Below are 17,927 nucleotides of genomic sequence, written 5' to 3'. Positions count from 1 at the left end.
AAAGCGTGTAATCAGAATAATTGCTGGAGCTCATCCAAGATCATCCTGCAGACACTTATTTAACGCGCTAGAAATATTCACTGTAGCCTCACAATATATATATTCACTTATGAAATATGTTATTAACAATCCGAACGAATTCAAAAGTAATAGCAGTGCACATGGCTACAACACTAGGAGACAGGATGATCTTCACTACTCAAGGTTAAATCTAACTTTGGCTCAGAAGGGGGTAAATTATGCTGCCACAAAAGTCTTTGGTCACTTACCCAATAGCAGATAGCCATATAGCATTTAAAAGGAAATTAAATGAATTTATTAATGGCAACTCCTTCTACTCATTAGATGAATTTTTGGATATAGTAAATGGGTAATTTCCCAACCTCCAATATATATATTGAGTGTCATGTAATATATTGTCTAATGTAACATCTTGTATAGACACCTTTTATTAACCTGACAGGTTCCACATCATTACTAAGTGTCGTATTCATGATCTATGGAGCAAGTACTAATCAAATCTAATCTAATTTTCACACGCATCAAGTCTCAATGCAGCTGACATCCCCTTCCGTTTCTTTCTCCCCACTCCACCTTCAATCTACATAATACGTATCACAGCTGCGGATAGTGCGTGGTGTCTGTTCTTTCAGACATGTGCGAAATAGTAGACTTTCAGGATCAGGAACAAGAACCTACCACAGGTAGCGTGATTTAGGTCAGTTATGTCGTCTCTTCACACCTGTATTGAAATTCACAGCTATAATGAATCACTGTAATAAAAGTGCACTGATACAAGTCTAAATATTCCGCACTGTGCCTCGAGGAGTCGATATGATGATCTACTGGGACGATGGAGTTGGAAATTATTGTGCAATGGTGGTTCTTCATCAGTTTGTTCTATTAAATTTGTTCTTGTCGCTGTTCAATATTTTACAACATTTTGCAATAAGCAGTTATAGCTCCCATTCGAGACACATTTACAATAACTTGACGGTAATTTTACGTTTCTTCCCGCTCCCGACTGTGAATACTTCAAGTGGCTAGCTACACGCTGACTATAGTACTCTTGGCGCACGTAGCTCACTTATGAGTTTTTGTTTGGTGTGGTAACACCCGAGATAGAGGAACTTTCCTCAACTTTTCCTAATCATTGCAGTTCTAATTATCGATGTCCTACGTATGGATAAGTGAAATAACATTTTCTTTTTGCATCTTAATTATAAAGGAAATGTACTTTTTAATTACAATCAGTGAAAATAATAGATGCATTTGAAAACACACAATAATAATAATAATACATCGGTACTTATATAGTAAGTGAATAACCGCTAGTGCTGTTACATTCGTGCTGTAGAGTACTGATGTTAAACTTTGTAGAGACAGCAGGAGCACATTGTACCATAGATTTTTCATACCGTGTAAACCAGCGGATTAGGACAGTCTCTTTTCTGAAATTTAATGTCGACAATTGTTTATTCCTGCCCCCAGTTGAAGGTCATCCTGAAACTAAAATCGCATTCCGTCTTCATACAAAATCTGAATGATGCAGTCACGCTTCAAGAGGATTCACAGACTTCCCCATCTTTATTCTCCTCTGTGATCTTTTTGAATACCAAAGACGACCCATTTTATCGCATGTTTTCTTTTCTTTTCATGCCATCGGAAATGAACACTTGTTCAATGTGCATACTTCCTTGCTGCAAAAAAGTCCTTTTGCTGGGGCAAGTTATGTGACGTGGCTGGACGATCCTACCCTGACTAGTGAACAGTACGTCTGTCCACTAGGGCTCTAATCGCATGGGGCCATTATATTCCGCATGGCGCAGAATATGTAACAGTCGTTTCTATTTCACGTAGCATTATTTGATTCTAGACTTAATACGAGGTAAGGACAGTAATCCCCATTTTGTTTTTATCATACTTTTTTGCAGTAACTTCATGACTTTCTTTTTTTGCGTGGCCATTTATCTTCAGTTTACCTGACATAAACGTTTTGTTTACTTATTTAGCGTACTTTTGTATATCTTCTTTGACATCAAAACATTCACGTTCTGTAATACGGCGTATTATGTAAACGTGCCATTTCTTGTATGTCTTTGTATAAATACATAGATACGTTTTGTAGCCATGCTCAGTTGGTAAAGTAAATTCTTTGTTTGTATGTTTCATTCTATTGTTTGAATTTCTAAAAGTCAAAAACACCAACACGTTAACGAAACTGTTTTTCTTTTTGTTCACAGTGCTTTAAATAGTTGTGTCATTTTCAAGAGCTACATTTGTGTGTTGAACAATCAGGTAATAGCCTTAGGTGACTTATAACATTCTTTGGTTCACTGTTTGAAATAACTTTAATACATACAAGTCTGTTTGATCTTCATTTTTTATGATATTTGCTTATCTTATTTACTTTATTTTCATTTTAGATGTTTACTTGTATTTGTCGAAAGTATTAACTTTGAAGCCTTGCTGATAAACGACCACTGCCCCTTTGTGGCAATGTCTTGCTTTTATAAAGAAAAAAAATTCTTAAGGAAATTATAGTTGTGTGTGTGACTGACTGAAGTTCTGTGATTTCTGAACTACTCATTGTATGAGCCGAATAATAAATTCAGTGACTTTTGCCTCTGATGTTTTACCTGAACTACTATTTCTTCTCTCCATCAGATGATATGTTATGGTGAAATATGCTTGGGGTTACCAACTTATCCCTATATGAAAACGATCTCAGCGTTTTATTTGTGGGAGGGGATGGAGGGGGAGGAGTCTTGGTGGTGATGAAACGTGTCCGTTAGGAATATTCCGTCGAATATCCACTAAATCAAATGAATTTAAGTTTCCAGTAGCAATCATTTCACTTTATTAGACATATGCATGGTGGTATACTAGCCAGAGTGTTTCGTAACTGGGTGCACACAACCTGCTAAGCATTCTCGCTAAGAAGTAAAGAAGTAGTGAAACTGCAGTTTATGGGTTCATGAACAAAGCGCTCTTACCCCGAACGTTTCTATCAATGTGAGGAACTCGCTCTACTGTCGGGTGACTAGCCACCCCACAGCCACCGCCTGTGGAATGAGGTATAATGCATGGGTTGTGATGTGCATCATCATTCTTCGTTTTTCCTCCCTCTTAGTTGTTCGTAGCGTGGATATGTAGTTGTTTTATACGTTTCTTTCAGTTATTAAATTTTAAAGTCTTATCATTCGTGGAGTGATTTTTCAACTCACGTGAACTTTTCTCTGCCTCAGGGAACATGTGATTTCAGACAGTTGGCCCTCAGATGAGCCTGAGTTCTTTCTTGGTCATTCTCACGTGAGAATTAATGCGTGAAATTTTCTCAAGTTCTGCCATGTTGGTGTGTTGCATCGGCCTTCTAGAATCTGTTATGTGGTTCTCATGCCATCTCACATGCCTCAAAGCTTCTGCTTATGCTTTTCGTAATTATGTATTTGTCTATTTATAGAATAAGTGGTTGAATTGATGCCTTTTAGCAGCCTCTGTCGCTTCCATTTTCAAATTCCCATCTACATGGTTACGTTCACTGGATATTAGCAAACAATGGCGGTTCACTAGGGTGCATGGTTCATAAAGTATTTTAACACTATCCATTGCACGTATCAGGCATTGAGTTTGCCCAGCGAGTATAAATACGTTTAATGACGAACTGTATTATAAAACTGCTGATATATTTCCCTTTCAGTAGCTGACTCCGTGTGCTGCGTATCTTTGTCACCACCTTTTTTGGTCATTTAAGGCAAGTGTTGAATACGATGGAACGCAACTCTTTGAAATTGGTAGTCATAAACTATAAACTATTTCTTTTGGATAAAAGGCTGCCTTATTAACACAAGCTAAACCACCCACATACTGAGCTGGATCACAATAGCGCTCGGAGAAAAAGTAATTTTCATTCAGTTGCCACTCAAAGTTGTAGGCTGTTAAGACATTTGGTGCCCAAATTTTCGCTTTGTGTGTGTTACGCGTAACATATCTCTATATGTCTCTTGGTAGAGAGCTTATGCCTCACATTTGTAGTACTTATTAACATTGTAAATGATAAAAAGCTGTGGGTTGTTCGCGCTTCTTTTATTGATAGCAAATACCGTATTGATCTCAGTATCAATTCATCTTTCTTTTCAGGGTGGTATATTGCACATGCCTTCATCTAAATTTTCGGGTGCAAGTAATTTTCTGCGACTGTAGTTACCATTATCATAACGTTAAGAATCATAAAGAAAACGCTAAAAAAAGAAAAAGAACAAAAGAAAACATTGACTGAGGTGGAGAAATGTGAAGACAAGGGATGCTTCAGATATTACGAACTGTAGCAGAAAGATCTACTGAGAAGAGAAACAACTTATGTATGTCTTTTTGACATTCACAGACCTGGAGAAAACCCTTAACAACGTGAACTGAGAAAATTTGCAAAAATATTGACGGAAAAACCGAGTGGAAAGACAAAAGGTTACTAAATTCGGTAAATGTGAACTGAAAGATTTCGGTGGGACTGAAAAGAGCGAAAGCTACAAGATAGAATTGAGGAAAGGTGTAGGTAAAGTTATTGTCCATCACCTGCAGTCGCCAACATTAATTTCAGAAAACATGATTGAGCTATGTTTACTAATGGACAAGTGGGCACGAACGTAGTGTTTCAGATTCGCAGACGATGTAATGTCTCTAGTCACAGATGAAAAAGAACTCCACAAAATTGTAGAGGTGTACGAGACTACTGAAAAATATTATGGAGTGAAAATAAAGACCGAGAGCATGAAAGTAATGGGAAAAAACATCACATAATAGGCAAACAATCTTGCTGAAGGAAGAAAAACTGGAGTACATGAACGGGTAATCACAGACGCTTCGCACAGAGTTACAGGGATAACAAAGATAGAAACGTCCCCTTTGAACAATTTATACATGACTGTGCTTAAACTGACACACAATATTTTGTTAGCGCAACGCAATCTGACTTTCAAAATTCCCTACAAAAGAATGGCCCTGACTAACATTAAACTATACCTTTCACAAATCACTTACCTCACAAAAATCTTCGCTGCTCAAGCTACTGCAATACAGCGAGCGCCACTACTGCCAGCTAAATAAAAGATTCAAACTATGGAAGGCACTAACTACTGATAGGGATAGTTAGCAAATGAAAGATATTAATAGAGAACAAACAATGTATTTACCTTGATATCATCATATATAAATATAGCAGTTCAAGACAAATTTCAAAACTCCGCCATCTCTCTCCCCACATCCACCACTGCTGGCGGCTCACCTCCAACTGCGCAACGCTACGCGCTGTCCACAGCCAGCTGCCTAACACTACAATGGCGAGTATTACAACAATGCAAAGCAGCCACAGACTGCACACAGTACAGCCAGTGATTTTCATACAGAGGTGGCGTTACCAATAAAAAAACCTAAACAGCCTACTTACAAGATAACTGCTAGGAAATTTTGGGTAACTGAAGATTTTGTGATGTCCACCTAGTTTTTCAATCTTTTTGCAGTATTTAGAAAATTATTATAAAATTAAATAATTGTTGAAATGAAATGACAGTATCTTGGGCTATCACTTTGTTGTAATTTCAACTTTACCAGTGTAATTTAAACGAAAAAAATTACTGGTGTATTCAGTATTCCCAGATTTCCGAAAAGTTTGCAAGGTACTCCACTACAGACTATTAATGAAGGTATGGGCATACGGAATGTATGTGAGGTATGTGATTGGTTCTAAGACTTCTAAAGTAATGGAATCCAGTATGCTGTCCTCGACGAAGGGTATTCGTCAGAGACAAGATTATCGTCAGAAGTACCCTAGGGAATTTTGACAGAACAGTTGTTATTTTCCATGCACATAAATGATCTGTCAGACAGGGTGATTACCAATCTGGAGTTGTTTGCTGATTCTGTGGTATATGGGAAGTTGTTGTCGTTGAGTGACTACAAGCTGACTAACACAAAATTTCTGGTTGGTGTGATGAATGGCAGCTAGCTCTAAAGATAGAAAAATATACGTTAAAGCAAATGAGTAGGAAAACCAATTCTATACAGTTCGAAAACAGTATCAGTAGTGTGACGCTTGACACAGTCAAGTCGATTAAATAACGTTGCAGAGAGATATGAAATGAAACGAGCAGGTAAGAATTTCAATAGGGAAGGCGACTGGGAGACTTTTAGGGAAGTTTGGTTCATCTGCAAAGAAGATCGTGTGTAGGACATTAATGCGACCCGTTCCTGAGTACTACTAGAATGTTTCGGATCTCTACCAGGTCGGGTTAGAGGAAGACGTCGAAGCAATTCAGGGACGGGCAGGTAATTTTGCTACCGGTAGTTTCATAAACAGACACGTATTACGGAGATGCTTCGGGAATTCAAAAGCGAATCCCTGCAGGGAAGACGACAGTCTTTTCGCGAGGCACACTTGAGTAAATTAAGAGAACCGACTGCAGATCGACTGTACTGCATCCAACGAACATTTCGCATAAGCACCATGAAGTTCAGATGAAAGAGCTTAGGGCTCGTAAGGAAGCACATAGGTAATCGTTTACCACTCGCTCTTTTTGCGAGTGGAACAGGAAAGGAAATGGCTAGTAGTGGTGCAGGGTACCTTCCGCCACGGGCGTACGCGCAGTGTGTATGTAGACATAGAAGTATAGAAATTATTATTGGAATAATAATGAGTGAAAACAAATATCTGTAGAGTGTAGCTTTTCATCCCCTCGAGAAGATTCAAATAGTAAAGATAAGCAAGAGTGCAAATACCCTTGACTATAAACATTATTTACAAGAACTACTACAAACACATAGGTCGTCACCGTTAAATAGTGGTAAATAGTCTACAGTTTCCCACAACTAAACAGTCGGTGAACATTGGAACAAGTCTGAATGTTAATTCGCTTTCTAGTCTGTTGTATGTGTGCTAACAAGAAACATTAAGAAAATACAAGAAACATTAAGAAAATACAGATATTGTAACACTCCATAAAATGAGTGATAACTGTAATAAGCAACACACTAATTTTGTCTGTTAATTAACACTTGAGAGCGACATAGAAACAACAGGTCTTATGAAATTGTAATCACTAACCACTTTCTTTGAGTGTACTTTTGAGCAGATTGCGTCTAGTAATTATATTCAAACTGTTTAAGTAAAGAGGATCCTCGTTTGGCACTCCAGTTAACTCGTTTCCGTTTCTAAATCATGACATTCAAATCTGAATTAGGTCAATATTAGTACACTGCAACTGAATAACGAAGACTGCTTCTCATAAACATTTGTTACCGTTATTCAAAATTTGTCCTTGAGAGAGAATAGCTATTAACTTTAATCAAGCTGCGTACTTTTATGAGTAGTTAATACAGTCCAACTCTGCATAAGTAGCAGATCTTTCTCTCACAATAGACTGCAGCACATAGCAATTGTGAGTCCTCTCGCGTAAGTGGCTCTTATGGAGTTTATTCTGATGTGTGGTCTAAAGTTTTCTTCAGGAATTTCTGCAAGCCTGTTTCCCAACACAATAAAAAACTTGAAGCCCACGACACACAGTAGACGAATTTGTTAGAATCACTTCGTGATAAGACGTAAATTAGAGTTCCTTCGCGCCAATAGTGTCCACACCCATGCCATTTAGAACAAACTCACACCTTCAAATTCTTCATTTAAGTTGTACTAAACAGCTTTCCTAACAATATCCATGTAAAGCAAACTCTTCAGAAATCTACCTGTCTCTTATTACACTTAAATTTCATACTCCCTCGTACAAACAAGAAATTTTCACAAATACTATTTCGATACAAATGTACAAAAACATTACACAAAATGTACATAACTTTAACGATCTCTGTATGTGATTAATTCTGTTTGCTATCAATCAAGGCATGTAGCGCTGCCTGTCGTACAAGCAGGTAACCCTCGCTCACACAAACTTTCGCAGTTGCAAACATGTCCAGTACATTGCCTCGGCCACAGATTACGCGGGCAACTGTTTACAGGAGTCGTACACTTATAAATTCACTGTCAGCGATGTGAGTCCTTAATCCATTACAACATACGTTAACTAATGTTCAAAAGAAAGGAATACCAATACGTGCAGAAAACGAAAGGAATATAGCGTAAGTCACTTTAAAATGAAATCAGCAGGAAGTACCAGTGGGCTGATGAAAAGGTCACCGAAAAAATGTGACGAAATTTAAAAATAACAAATCATCTACGAAGTACAAATTCAGCGTGAAAAGTTAAACCAAATTTTGGTAGATATGGAAGCTAAAACATTCACTTTGGGAACACAACAGAAATTGCTTCCACCAAAGGAAGCGACTGTCTGCCGAAGTTACAGAGGAAGAAATGGATGTCGAAGAGAGCACACAGTGGTCAAATTTAGGGTCAGAAATCGGTATAGGTTTGGTATAGCGTGTTGCTGTTAGAAGTAATCTCTTTTGTTGAAAAATTGAAGTAGAGAGTTCATGCAAGTTACATTTGAAATCTGAAAGGAAATACAAAGAAAGTCTGATGGTATCCTCGTTGTATCGAAGCAGCTTAAATCACTTGATAAAGGCAAATCGTCTGGTCCAGATTGTATACCAGGCAGGTTCCTTTCAGGGTACGGATATATAATAGCTCCACATTTAACAAGCACATGCCACCTCTCGCTCGACGACTAGAAAGTTGCCATGGGGCACACCAATATGTAAGAAAGGACATAGCAGTAATCTGGTGAATTACAAACCCATATCACTGACGTCAATTTGTTGCACGTTTTTGGAACATGTACAGCGTTCGAACATTACGAATTACCTCCAGGAAAACGATCTGTTGACGCTCAGTCAGCATGGATTCAAAAAAATATCTTTCCTCTGAAACATAACTAGGTCTTCATTCTCACGCAGCAATGAGTGCTAACGACAGGGGATCTCAAATTGTTTCCATATAACTAAATTTCCAAAATTACTTCGATACTGTTCCTCACAAGTAGCATTAAATCCAACTGCATGCCTTTGGAGTATGGTGTCAGTTGTGGGACTGGACTCGTGAATTACTGTCAGAAATGTCAAATTTCATAGTAACGGATGGGAAGTCATCGATTATGACAGAAGTAATACCTGGCGTTCCCCAAGGAAGCGTTATAGGCCCACTGCTGTCCCTAATCAATGTAAACGACTCAACTTAGGAGACAACCTGAGCGGTTTCGGAGCAGCTTCGATGTCTTCCTACAATCCGCCCTCGTGGGGTCCCAAACACTCTAGCGGTACTCAAAAATGGGTCACACTGTGCGCTGTCTCCTTTGCTACCGAGCTGCAGTTTCCTATAATTCCCCCAGAAAACCAAAGTCGACCACTTGCCATCCCTGTAACTGACCTTATTTGCTTGTTCCATTTTCATGTAGGTGTGCAACGTTATGTGTAGGTATTTAATCGACAAGACTGTATACTACAATAGACCGCTAACAGATTGTTCGAATATTACAGGTTTGCATTTCCTACTCATATGCATGTACCTAAATCTTGCCACATTTACTGCAATCTGTCAAACATAAACCAAATAGAAATTCTGTCTAAGTCTTCCTGTATCCTCCTATAGTCTGTCAGCGACGATACTTTCCGTACACTACAGCATCAAAAGCTAACTGTCGCAGATTTCCTCTCATCCCACCCGTAAAATCGTTTATTTATATGTAGAACAAGAGCGATTGTCTTACAGGTCCCTCGTGCATTCCTGACGATACCTTTCTTTCTGATGGCGTCCATGAAAACGTACTATGTTTTATTACTCAAAAATTCTTCGAGGCACTTATATATCTCGGACCTATTTGTTATGCTTGGACTTTCGTTGTATAGGGTAACCACATGAAATATCCATGATTTCCAAATGCAATTAAAAGAATGGAAACAAAATTTTTTTTAATTTGCGACATCATGTAAAACAACTCAAAGAGTTTCGTGTAGGATAAGGTGACCTAAAAATGATACAAAATAACAAAATTGCTGGGAAAAAACTGTAAATGCTGGAGAGTATAAGCTGTTTTTAAATGACCCTGTCTTTAATTCATTAAAGTTACGTATTCAGACTAGAAAAAATAAAAACAGTGTGTCATTTTTTTGGACTGAAGTTCTTAAATACGACGCAGGTGATCCGCGATATGATATATTTATGATACTGTCATCTACACAGACAGAGAACGTGCAAAACAATACAGATGTATGATTGGAACTTTTTCGTGGTATGTTTCTAGGGTATTTGTGTCACAAATGTATTAGTGATAATTTCTGGTACTACAGAAATTTCTTTGTTTGTTTTTCCTATTTCACTACTATAAAGTAAACCAGCAATGGGTAGGAACGGTTCACAATTATACTTCATATACTGACGCTGACAAAGAAGTAAGAGATACGGTACACAAAAGAACGAAAGAGAATCACTATCTTTTTTCTATTTCATGAACATCAAAAGGAGCGTTAAAAACAAATAAAATTCCTTGTTTGATACTTCCCATCCAACCAACAACATGAAGAGTTGGTAGTTTCTCTACCACATCACTGTTTTTAATAAGATAAATGTCTTTTTCATTTAATTAAAAAACTATTTCATCCTTGTCCACAGTTCCTACAGCCATAACGTCGAGGTCATTTTCAAGTACTGTTTATTTGATACAGACCTATCTGCAGCAGTATGAGTTCCTGTTCCGTCCTCGAAATTTAGCCAAAATATGACCTTATTCACCTGCATGTGCTGCATCAGTCACTAAAATAGGATCTGGCGCCAAATCTCGAAAGGGATCAACACCATCCCTGTTGTCGTCACTCTGCAAAGAGATACTGCAGTTGGAATAAGTTTTCTGAGTTCCGTTTCTATTTCTATACTTGGCACAGCTTTGATGAAAGGCATAGCTTTCTGGCTCTCCTGCATCTGGCCTACTCTCTGCCGCAGTTGTGTTGTTGGCGTATGGCAACGACGGGGGGAGGCAACCCGCGGTACACCGCTGTGTGGCTGTGGCTTGGCACTAGAAGACAGTCTATCAATTTTTGGAATCAACAATATATTTTGGAATGGGGCGTATCACATATAAGGACATATTGACTGATTTATAATTATCACCACATAATAAACGTGTCAATAATGAATAATTCAGCTGATAAGGCACAAATTTTAGTGTTAGTAACAAATGTTTGGTAGGTACAGAATCAGTGTTTGCATAAACGTGGCAAATGTTCTAGATCTGTGTGCGCATTTATTTTCAGTCTCAAGCTGTTGTTTGTCAAAATTATACCCCGCAAGCCACCTAATAGTGTCTGGCGGAGGGTACTTTTCTTACCACAAAATGGGCCCTCCACCCTGTTCCACTCGCGAATAGCGCGTGGGAAGAATGATTGTGGGTAAGCCTCTGTATTGGCTCTAATTTCTCGAATTTTCTACTCGTGGCCACTTTGCGAGAAGTATGTGGGAGAAAGTAATATGTTGCCCGACTCTTTACGAAAAGTGCTCTCTCGAAATTTCAATAGCAAATCTCTCTGTGTAGCAAAACACCTCTCTTGTAACGTGTGCCAGTGGAGTTTGCTGAACATATCTGTAACGCTCTCGCGACGGCTAAACGCAGCGCTCTTGGTTGGATTTCCCTCTCTCTCTTCTACCAGTCCTACCTGATATGGATCCCAGATGGATGAACAACACTCAAGAATCGATCGAGCAAGTGCATTGAAGCCACTTCATTCGTGAATGAGTTACATTTCCTTAACATTATTTCTATGAATCTGAATCTAGCATCTGCTTTTCCCATTGGTTGTTTTATGTGTCAATCAGCTTAAGGTCGCTGGATAGTTACTCCTAAATAGTTTACCGTAGATACTGTTTCCAGGGGTTTGTCATCAATAGTGTAGCTGTACAGTAGTGGATTTCTTTTCCTGTGTACGTACAATGTGTTACATTTATTTACGGTCAGGGTCAACTGTTAGAGCCTGCACCATTCATCAATTCTCTGGAGGTCATTCTGTAAATCGTTACCATCTCCTGGCGTTGCTACTTTGTTACAGACAACCCCAAAAATGAAGTTTCCGATGGAAAAATCAACTGTGACTAACTATTCCGAAACAGTGGCAGCATAACTAGCAGTACGAACATTTGCAATAGTAATGGTTTTCCTCGTAATAGATGGGGTGTTTTGACTATATCAGTTTTAGGACATCTTACCTAGATTTTTTCCTTAACGATTCCTATTCTTTTATTTCAGGTGCTAAAAAATTACCAGAAATCATTATACCTGAAGAAACAGTTCACTGCGTACTGTGGTACGCGGAAATGAAATCACCCGTTGCTGTCCACAGAAATTTTTGGCGTGAATTTGAAAGTGGGCGACCAGGCATTAGAACAATTAACAATTAACAACTTCTTAGCTACTGGCGGTGTAGACTGTCAGTCAGGATGTGACAGAGAACGTACATCTGAAGAAGTGGTAGAGGACATCAGGGAGACTTTCTAATACAGCCCATCAAAGTCGGTTCGACGAGTATCACGAGAGCTAAACATCTCTCACTCAACAGTTCACGAAGAGCTGCACGAAAGACTTGGCTCACACGCCTTCAAGTTCAAATTGCTTGAAATTCCTCATTCTGAGATATCGGAAGGGGCGATCTGTTTTACTTGATAAAAAACTATCTGGTGTCAAGATAGCATAAATGTTTATTTGTTTTCGACAACTAATTTCGACAGGCTTTGCCGCCACCTCCTGGTCTTCAAACTTTTAATTACACAACGTGTTCATTGTGAGTTGGAACCTCATGCTAAGTTCTCATATTAGTGGGATAAATGTCTCAGACTATGCAAAAGATTTTCGGAAATAAAATGTTTACTGTCAGAACGCATCTCGTGCACACGGCCATGCAATTTGCTGTCCTTCAGTTTCCTTCCCTTCAGCTACATTTGATCTTCCAGCAGAATCGTCAACTGCCGCACTTCCCGGACCAAACATTTCTTCAGCGATGGATAGGAAATGATGGACCAGCCAGTGTCCGTCATGATTTCTGGACATAGCCCCTCCGTATTTCGTTCTGTTGGGTTTGGCAATGAGCTCGGCTCGCCCGCACGTGACCTTGGCCATCTCCGAGGAAGAGCTACGCATGCAGTAGCCTCCATCGCTCACAAATGCTTTGCGCACGTGGCAGATCAACGTCTAGACATTTTACAAATTATGAAGGGACCTCATTTACAACTGTATTAATTGTTTGTACTAAATTTTTTGCCTTTCTGTGCAAGACGCAATATTATCTATGTATCGTAGTTTATTTTGAACTGTATTTAGAAATCAAGACGGTTTCACGTAGACACTCTGCACAGGATACTTAAATTTCTTTTACAGACGTTGAGGACTTGGTGGGTACTAAGAAGTTTAAGTTCAGCACAGGAACTGATATCCGGAAACGTACCCGTTTTCCCGCTACATGCAATATACCACAATGCATTTTCAAATTTCTTACACTTTTGGCGCCTCTGAGTGGAGTATTATTTGTGTCATCCAAATATCATTTGGTGTCCCATGCCCACTACGGGTCTGTTTACATTCAACTGAACTGTGATCTGGCCAAGAAGCTTGCACTTGCTGTTGTACTTGTGGATTTTATTCATACTGTGCTACTATACTCGCCCAAAGATGTTTCTACCCGCTCCTGTGCTTGCGATCCTTGTTCACACTGTACAGTAGCAATCATTCACTACAGTTTAGACTGCAAGGTGTACGTATGTTTTATGTAATATGTTGTTGCTGACTACAGTGAATTACACGTATCTCGTATTCGGAGCAAGTACGTCAGTTTTATGAGGAGCCTTTCCCACACCGACAGATACCTTGAGACTCCCTCTTTATTGCGATGTACCAGCGGACCTCAGAAACTGGTACAATCATCGTTAGCGCGACCAATTGTGCTGCTCCACGGTGGGGCCGCACACCTGCGCTTGAGGACGTTGTACTCTATACGGTGGAAGAGGACTCGACGACGCTACCGAAATGTTCAGACCCCCATCGTTCCTGAAACCCATGGGAACGTGCTGCATGTTGGTTTTCATTAGCCCGCCCATGACTATCCTGGAAATAGAGAACACCTTCCCTGGTGAACTCGTCTTAATCTGTGAAAAGAATCCGCTGTGGGAAGTCGGGTTCGTCCACGCAGTGAGGTAAGAAACACTTGCAGAAGTGGTCTCCTGATGGAAAATCCTGTAGCTGCGTTGTCTGTACCTCATGGGGTGGTGTGGGTGTGGCCATGGGTGTAGCTGCTGGCATGCAGGACACGCCAGATAGTCTGATGATACATATTCAGTCAACCTGCTACATTTCTGGTACTTGTCCTCTTCCTCTTCATGGAGTACGAGACGTGTGATTGGATCATATCTTCTTCCACCACATCTCACAGGTACACGGCGTGCTTGCGATACCTTGACGGCGTACTGTATTGGCTCTTGGAAGATGTGCCATTGCACGTGCGTCAAAATACGTGGTTCCAGCACGATGGCACACTATCTTACTTCTCACGTGCGTTCCGACATAATCTGGACCAACGACTTGGACCACACTGGATTGGCCGTGTTGGCCCGATTGTTCGGCCTGCACTTTCTCCCGCCTTGAATCCACTTGATTACTGACTATGGGATATATGTCTACATGGATACTCTGAAAATCACACTTAAGTGCCTGGCAGAGGGTTCATCGAACCACTTTCGCAATAATTGAGACCAATCTCGAACGGCGTGAGGAAAAAACGAAAACCTATATCTTTCTGTGCGAGCTCTGATTTCCCTTATTTTATTATGATGATCGTTTCTCCCTATGTCGGTCGGAGTCAACAAAATATTTTTGTATTCGTAGGAGAAAGTTGCTGAACGAAATTTCGTGAGAAAAACACCTTTGTTTCAATTATGTCCATCCCAGATCCTATATCATGGCCGTGACACTCTCTCACCTATTTCGGCATAATACAAAATGTTCTGCTGTTCTCTGAACTTTCTCGATGTACTTCGTTAATCCTATCCGGTAATGATCCCAGACCGTGCGGCAGCACTTCCAAAGAGGACGGACAAGCTTAGTGTAGGCAGTCTCTTTGGTAGATCTGTTACATTTTCTGGGTGTTCTGCCGATAATACGCTGTCTTTGGTTTGCCTTCCCCACAACATATTCTGTGTGTTCTTTCCAGTTTAAGTTGTTCGTAATTGTGATACATAGGTATTTAGCTGAATTTATGGTCTTTAGATATAAATGATTTATCGTGTAACCGAAATTTAATGTATTTCTTTCAGCGCTCATGTGGAAGACTTAACACTTTTCATTATTTAGCGTGAATTGCCAATTTTTGCGCCATACATATATCTTTTTAAAAATCGTTTTGAAATTTATTTATATCTTCTGATGACATTACTGGACGATAAACGACAGCATCACCTCCAAACAACCTAATACGGCTGCTAAGATTATCTCCTAAATAGTTTATGTAGATAAGGAACAGCAGAGGACCTATAAAACTACCTCGTGAAACGACAGGAATCACTTTTGTTTTATTATATGACTTTCTGTCAGTTTCTACGAACTGTAACCTCTCTGACACGAAATCGCGAATCCAGTAACATAACGGAGGCGATATTCCATAAGCACACAATTCCACTACAAGCCGCTTATGTGGAACAGTGTCAAAAACCTTCTGGAAACCTACAGATGCGGAATCAATTTAAAATCCCTTGTCAATAGCACTGAGCACCTCGTGTGAGTAAAGAACTGGTTGTGTTTCACAAGAACGATGTTTTCTAAATCCGTACGGACTTTGTGACAAATAGACCGTTCTCTTCGAGGTAATCCATAATGTCCGTATGCAATATATGTTCCAAAATCCTGCTGCATATTGACGTTAATGATATGGGTCAGTAATTTGGCAAATTACTCTTACCACCTTTCTTGAATATTGGTGTGACCTGTGCAACTTTCCAGTCTTTGGGTACGGACTTTTCGGCTAGTGAGCAGTTGTATATGATTGCAAAATACGGAGCTATTGTACCAGCATACTCCGAAAGGAACCTAACTGGTGTACAATCTGGACCGGAAGAAGTGCTTTTATTAAGTTATTTAAGTTGCTTCACTACTCTGAGGATATCTACTTTTAAGTTACTCATGGTGGCAGCTGTTCTTGATTTGAGTCCCAATTCTAGAGGTGTTAAGTTTTACTAAGGCCTAAAAGATTATTCTTTTAATTATAACTTTGAAGGTTATTAGTTTAATTAACTTAAATCCTTTGTATAGTCTCCTTTGGTGAAGGAATTTCGGATCAGATAAAATTCTTGATTTAAGAGATCCCTGTGGAATTCGCGTTATAGCTGCGGTGGATACACGAGGACCAGAGGTTGGTCATCGTGTGTACCGAAACATGGTACAGAGGTAGCGCATCTCTGTTGACATCGGTGGTTGTCGCATCGAGCGCTATCTGTAAGTGAACCCAGACCACAAAATAGACAGAAAGTAGAGAGCAGCTCCTTTGATTTGTATGAGGTGCGCTCGACGCCATATTGAAACCGACTGAATGCAAAACGATAGCATCTTCCTGCAGTGGTTCGAAATGGATATTCTTATGAAACGGAAGTAATCTAACCGACTAAATGAAAATTGCGAAAGGACACGCTAATGAAACAGGTTGTGATAAATCTTAGTTCATTACTGAGCAAGCTGTGAACTGCCACTGTTTCTTTGGTTTCAGTGACAATGAAGGTGTTTTTTGGTAAATATCGGTTTTTTCTTAAAGCAATCTTATTTTACTTCTTGATTTTTATTTTCGGGGATTTTTAACTAAAAAATCGATTTCACTTCCAGCGGAAATAGCTGTTATGGGACGTTCTGCAGGAGTTTGTGTGAATCACTGCTAAAATTTTCATTCATGTTTTCAACCTGGAACTAGCACGTAGGTATTATTTACTTGCATGGCTGGATGAACAGTCATGAATGATGATTGACAGCCGTCCAAAATTAATTCGAAATAAACTGGTGTGCGCGGATAACCAAACAAGTTAAGGGGGCCGCGCACGCTCAATGGAAAATCCTGGTTTGAGTCTCGGTCCGGTACTTATTTTCATTTGTCAAAATAGGTAGTATTTATAAATCTGTCACAACTGAAGCCAATATATCCGCAGTCAGGGAATTTATTTCGAACTAGCATAGGTATTACTTCAAATGAAGACAGTGGGGCTGCAATAAAATTTAATTTATACGAAGTTTCGAATGAGGTCCAGACTTATAGGTTCATTCTAACGTATAATGCAATATGAATCATGTTAGTTTAGTAAACGACGATTAAAAAGTACTGCAAAGAAACTTTCGTCAAGTTTGGTCCTAAATATGAGATGCATTTTGGCCTTTCCATTATGAAACTGCTGGCGTAGAATGTTTTCATCATCATTTTCTTTCAGCAGAAATTACAACAATAAATTGCGATCACTAATCTGAGAAACGTGCGTTTACTTGTACGAACTGTTCGTGACCGAACTGCAAACTACGTGCACGTAGCGACATCAGGCAGTGCGCTCAAATAAAATTCGTTAAGTTCTGTGGCGTGATGCGACGTTCATTCCGACTTTAAAAATAATTTCGATGTGTCAGCTATATGCAGTACACAGCATCGGTTGACTTAAGTGAACCTAAAGCAGCCAGCGATCACATTTTTGAGTGCAAGCCCTTCACGTTTTATGCTGCAGAGTGTTAGAGAATGAAGTATCAAGTTACCATGACCAATATCGAAAAAATAATTTACCATAAAAATGCGATATAAACCTATAAGATACGAAGGAAATAAATTTTGTGCACTAACTGACGTCCTAAAAACCGAATAAGAGGCATTGTATACAGACATGAAGAAAATATACAAATGCGAATGAAGTTGTTTTTAATTTTTTAAAGAAAAAGGAG

Source organism: Schistocerca serialis, chromosome 2 (genome assembly GCF_023864345.2).
Source record: "Schistocerca serialis cubense isolate TAMUIC-IGC-003099 chromosome 2, iqSchSeri2.2, whole genome shotgun sequence".
In the NCBI taxonomy this organism is placed as follows: domain Eukaryota; kingdom Metazoa; phylum Arthropoda; class Insecta; order Orthoptera; family Acrididae; genus Schistocerca; species Schistocerca serialis.
The sequence above is the reverse complement of the archived record's forward strand: the minus strand, read 5'-3'. Positions refer to the sequence as shown.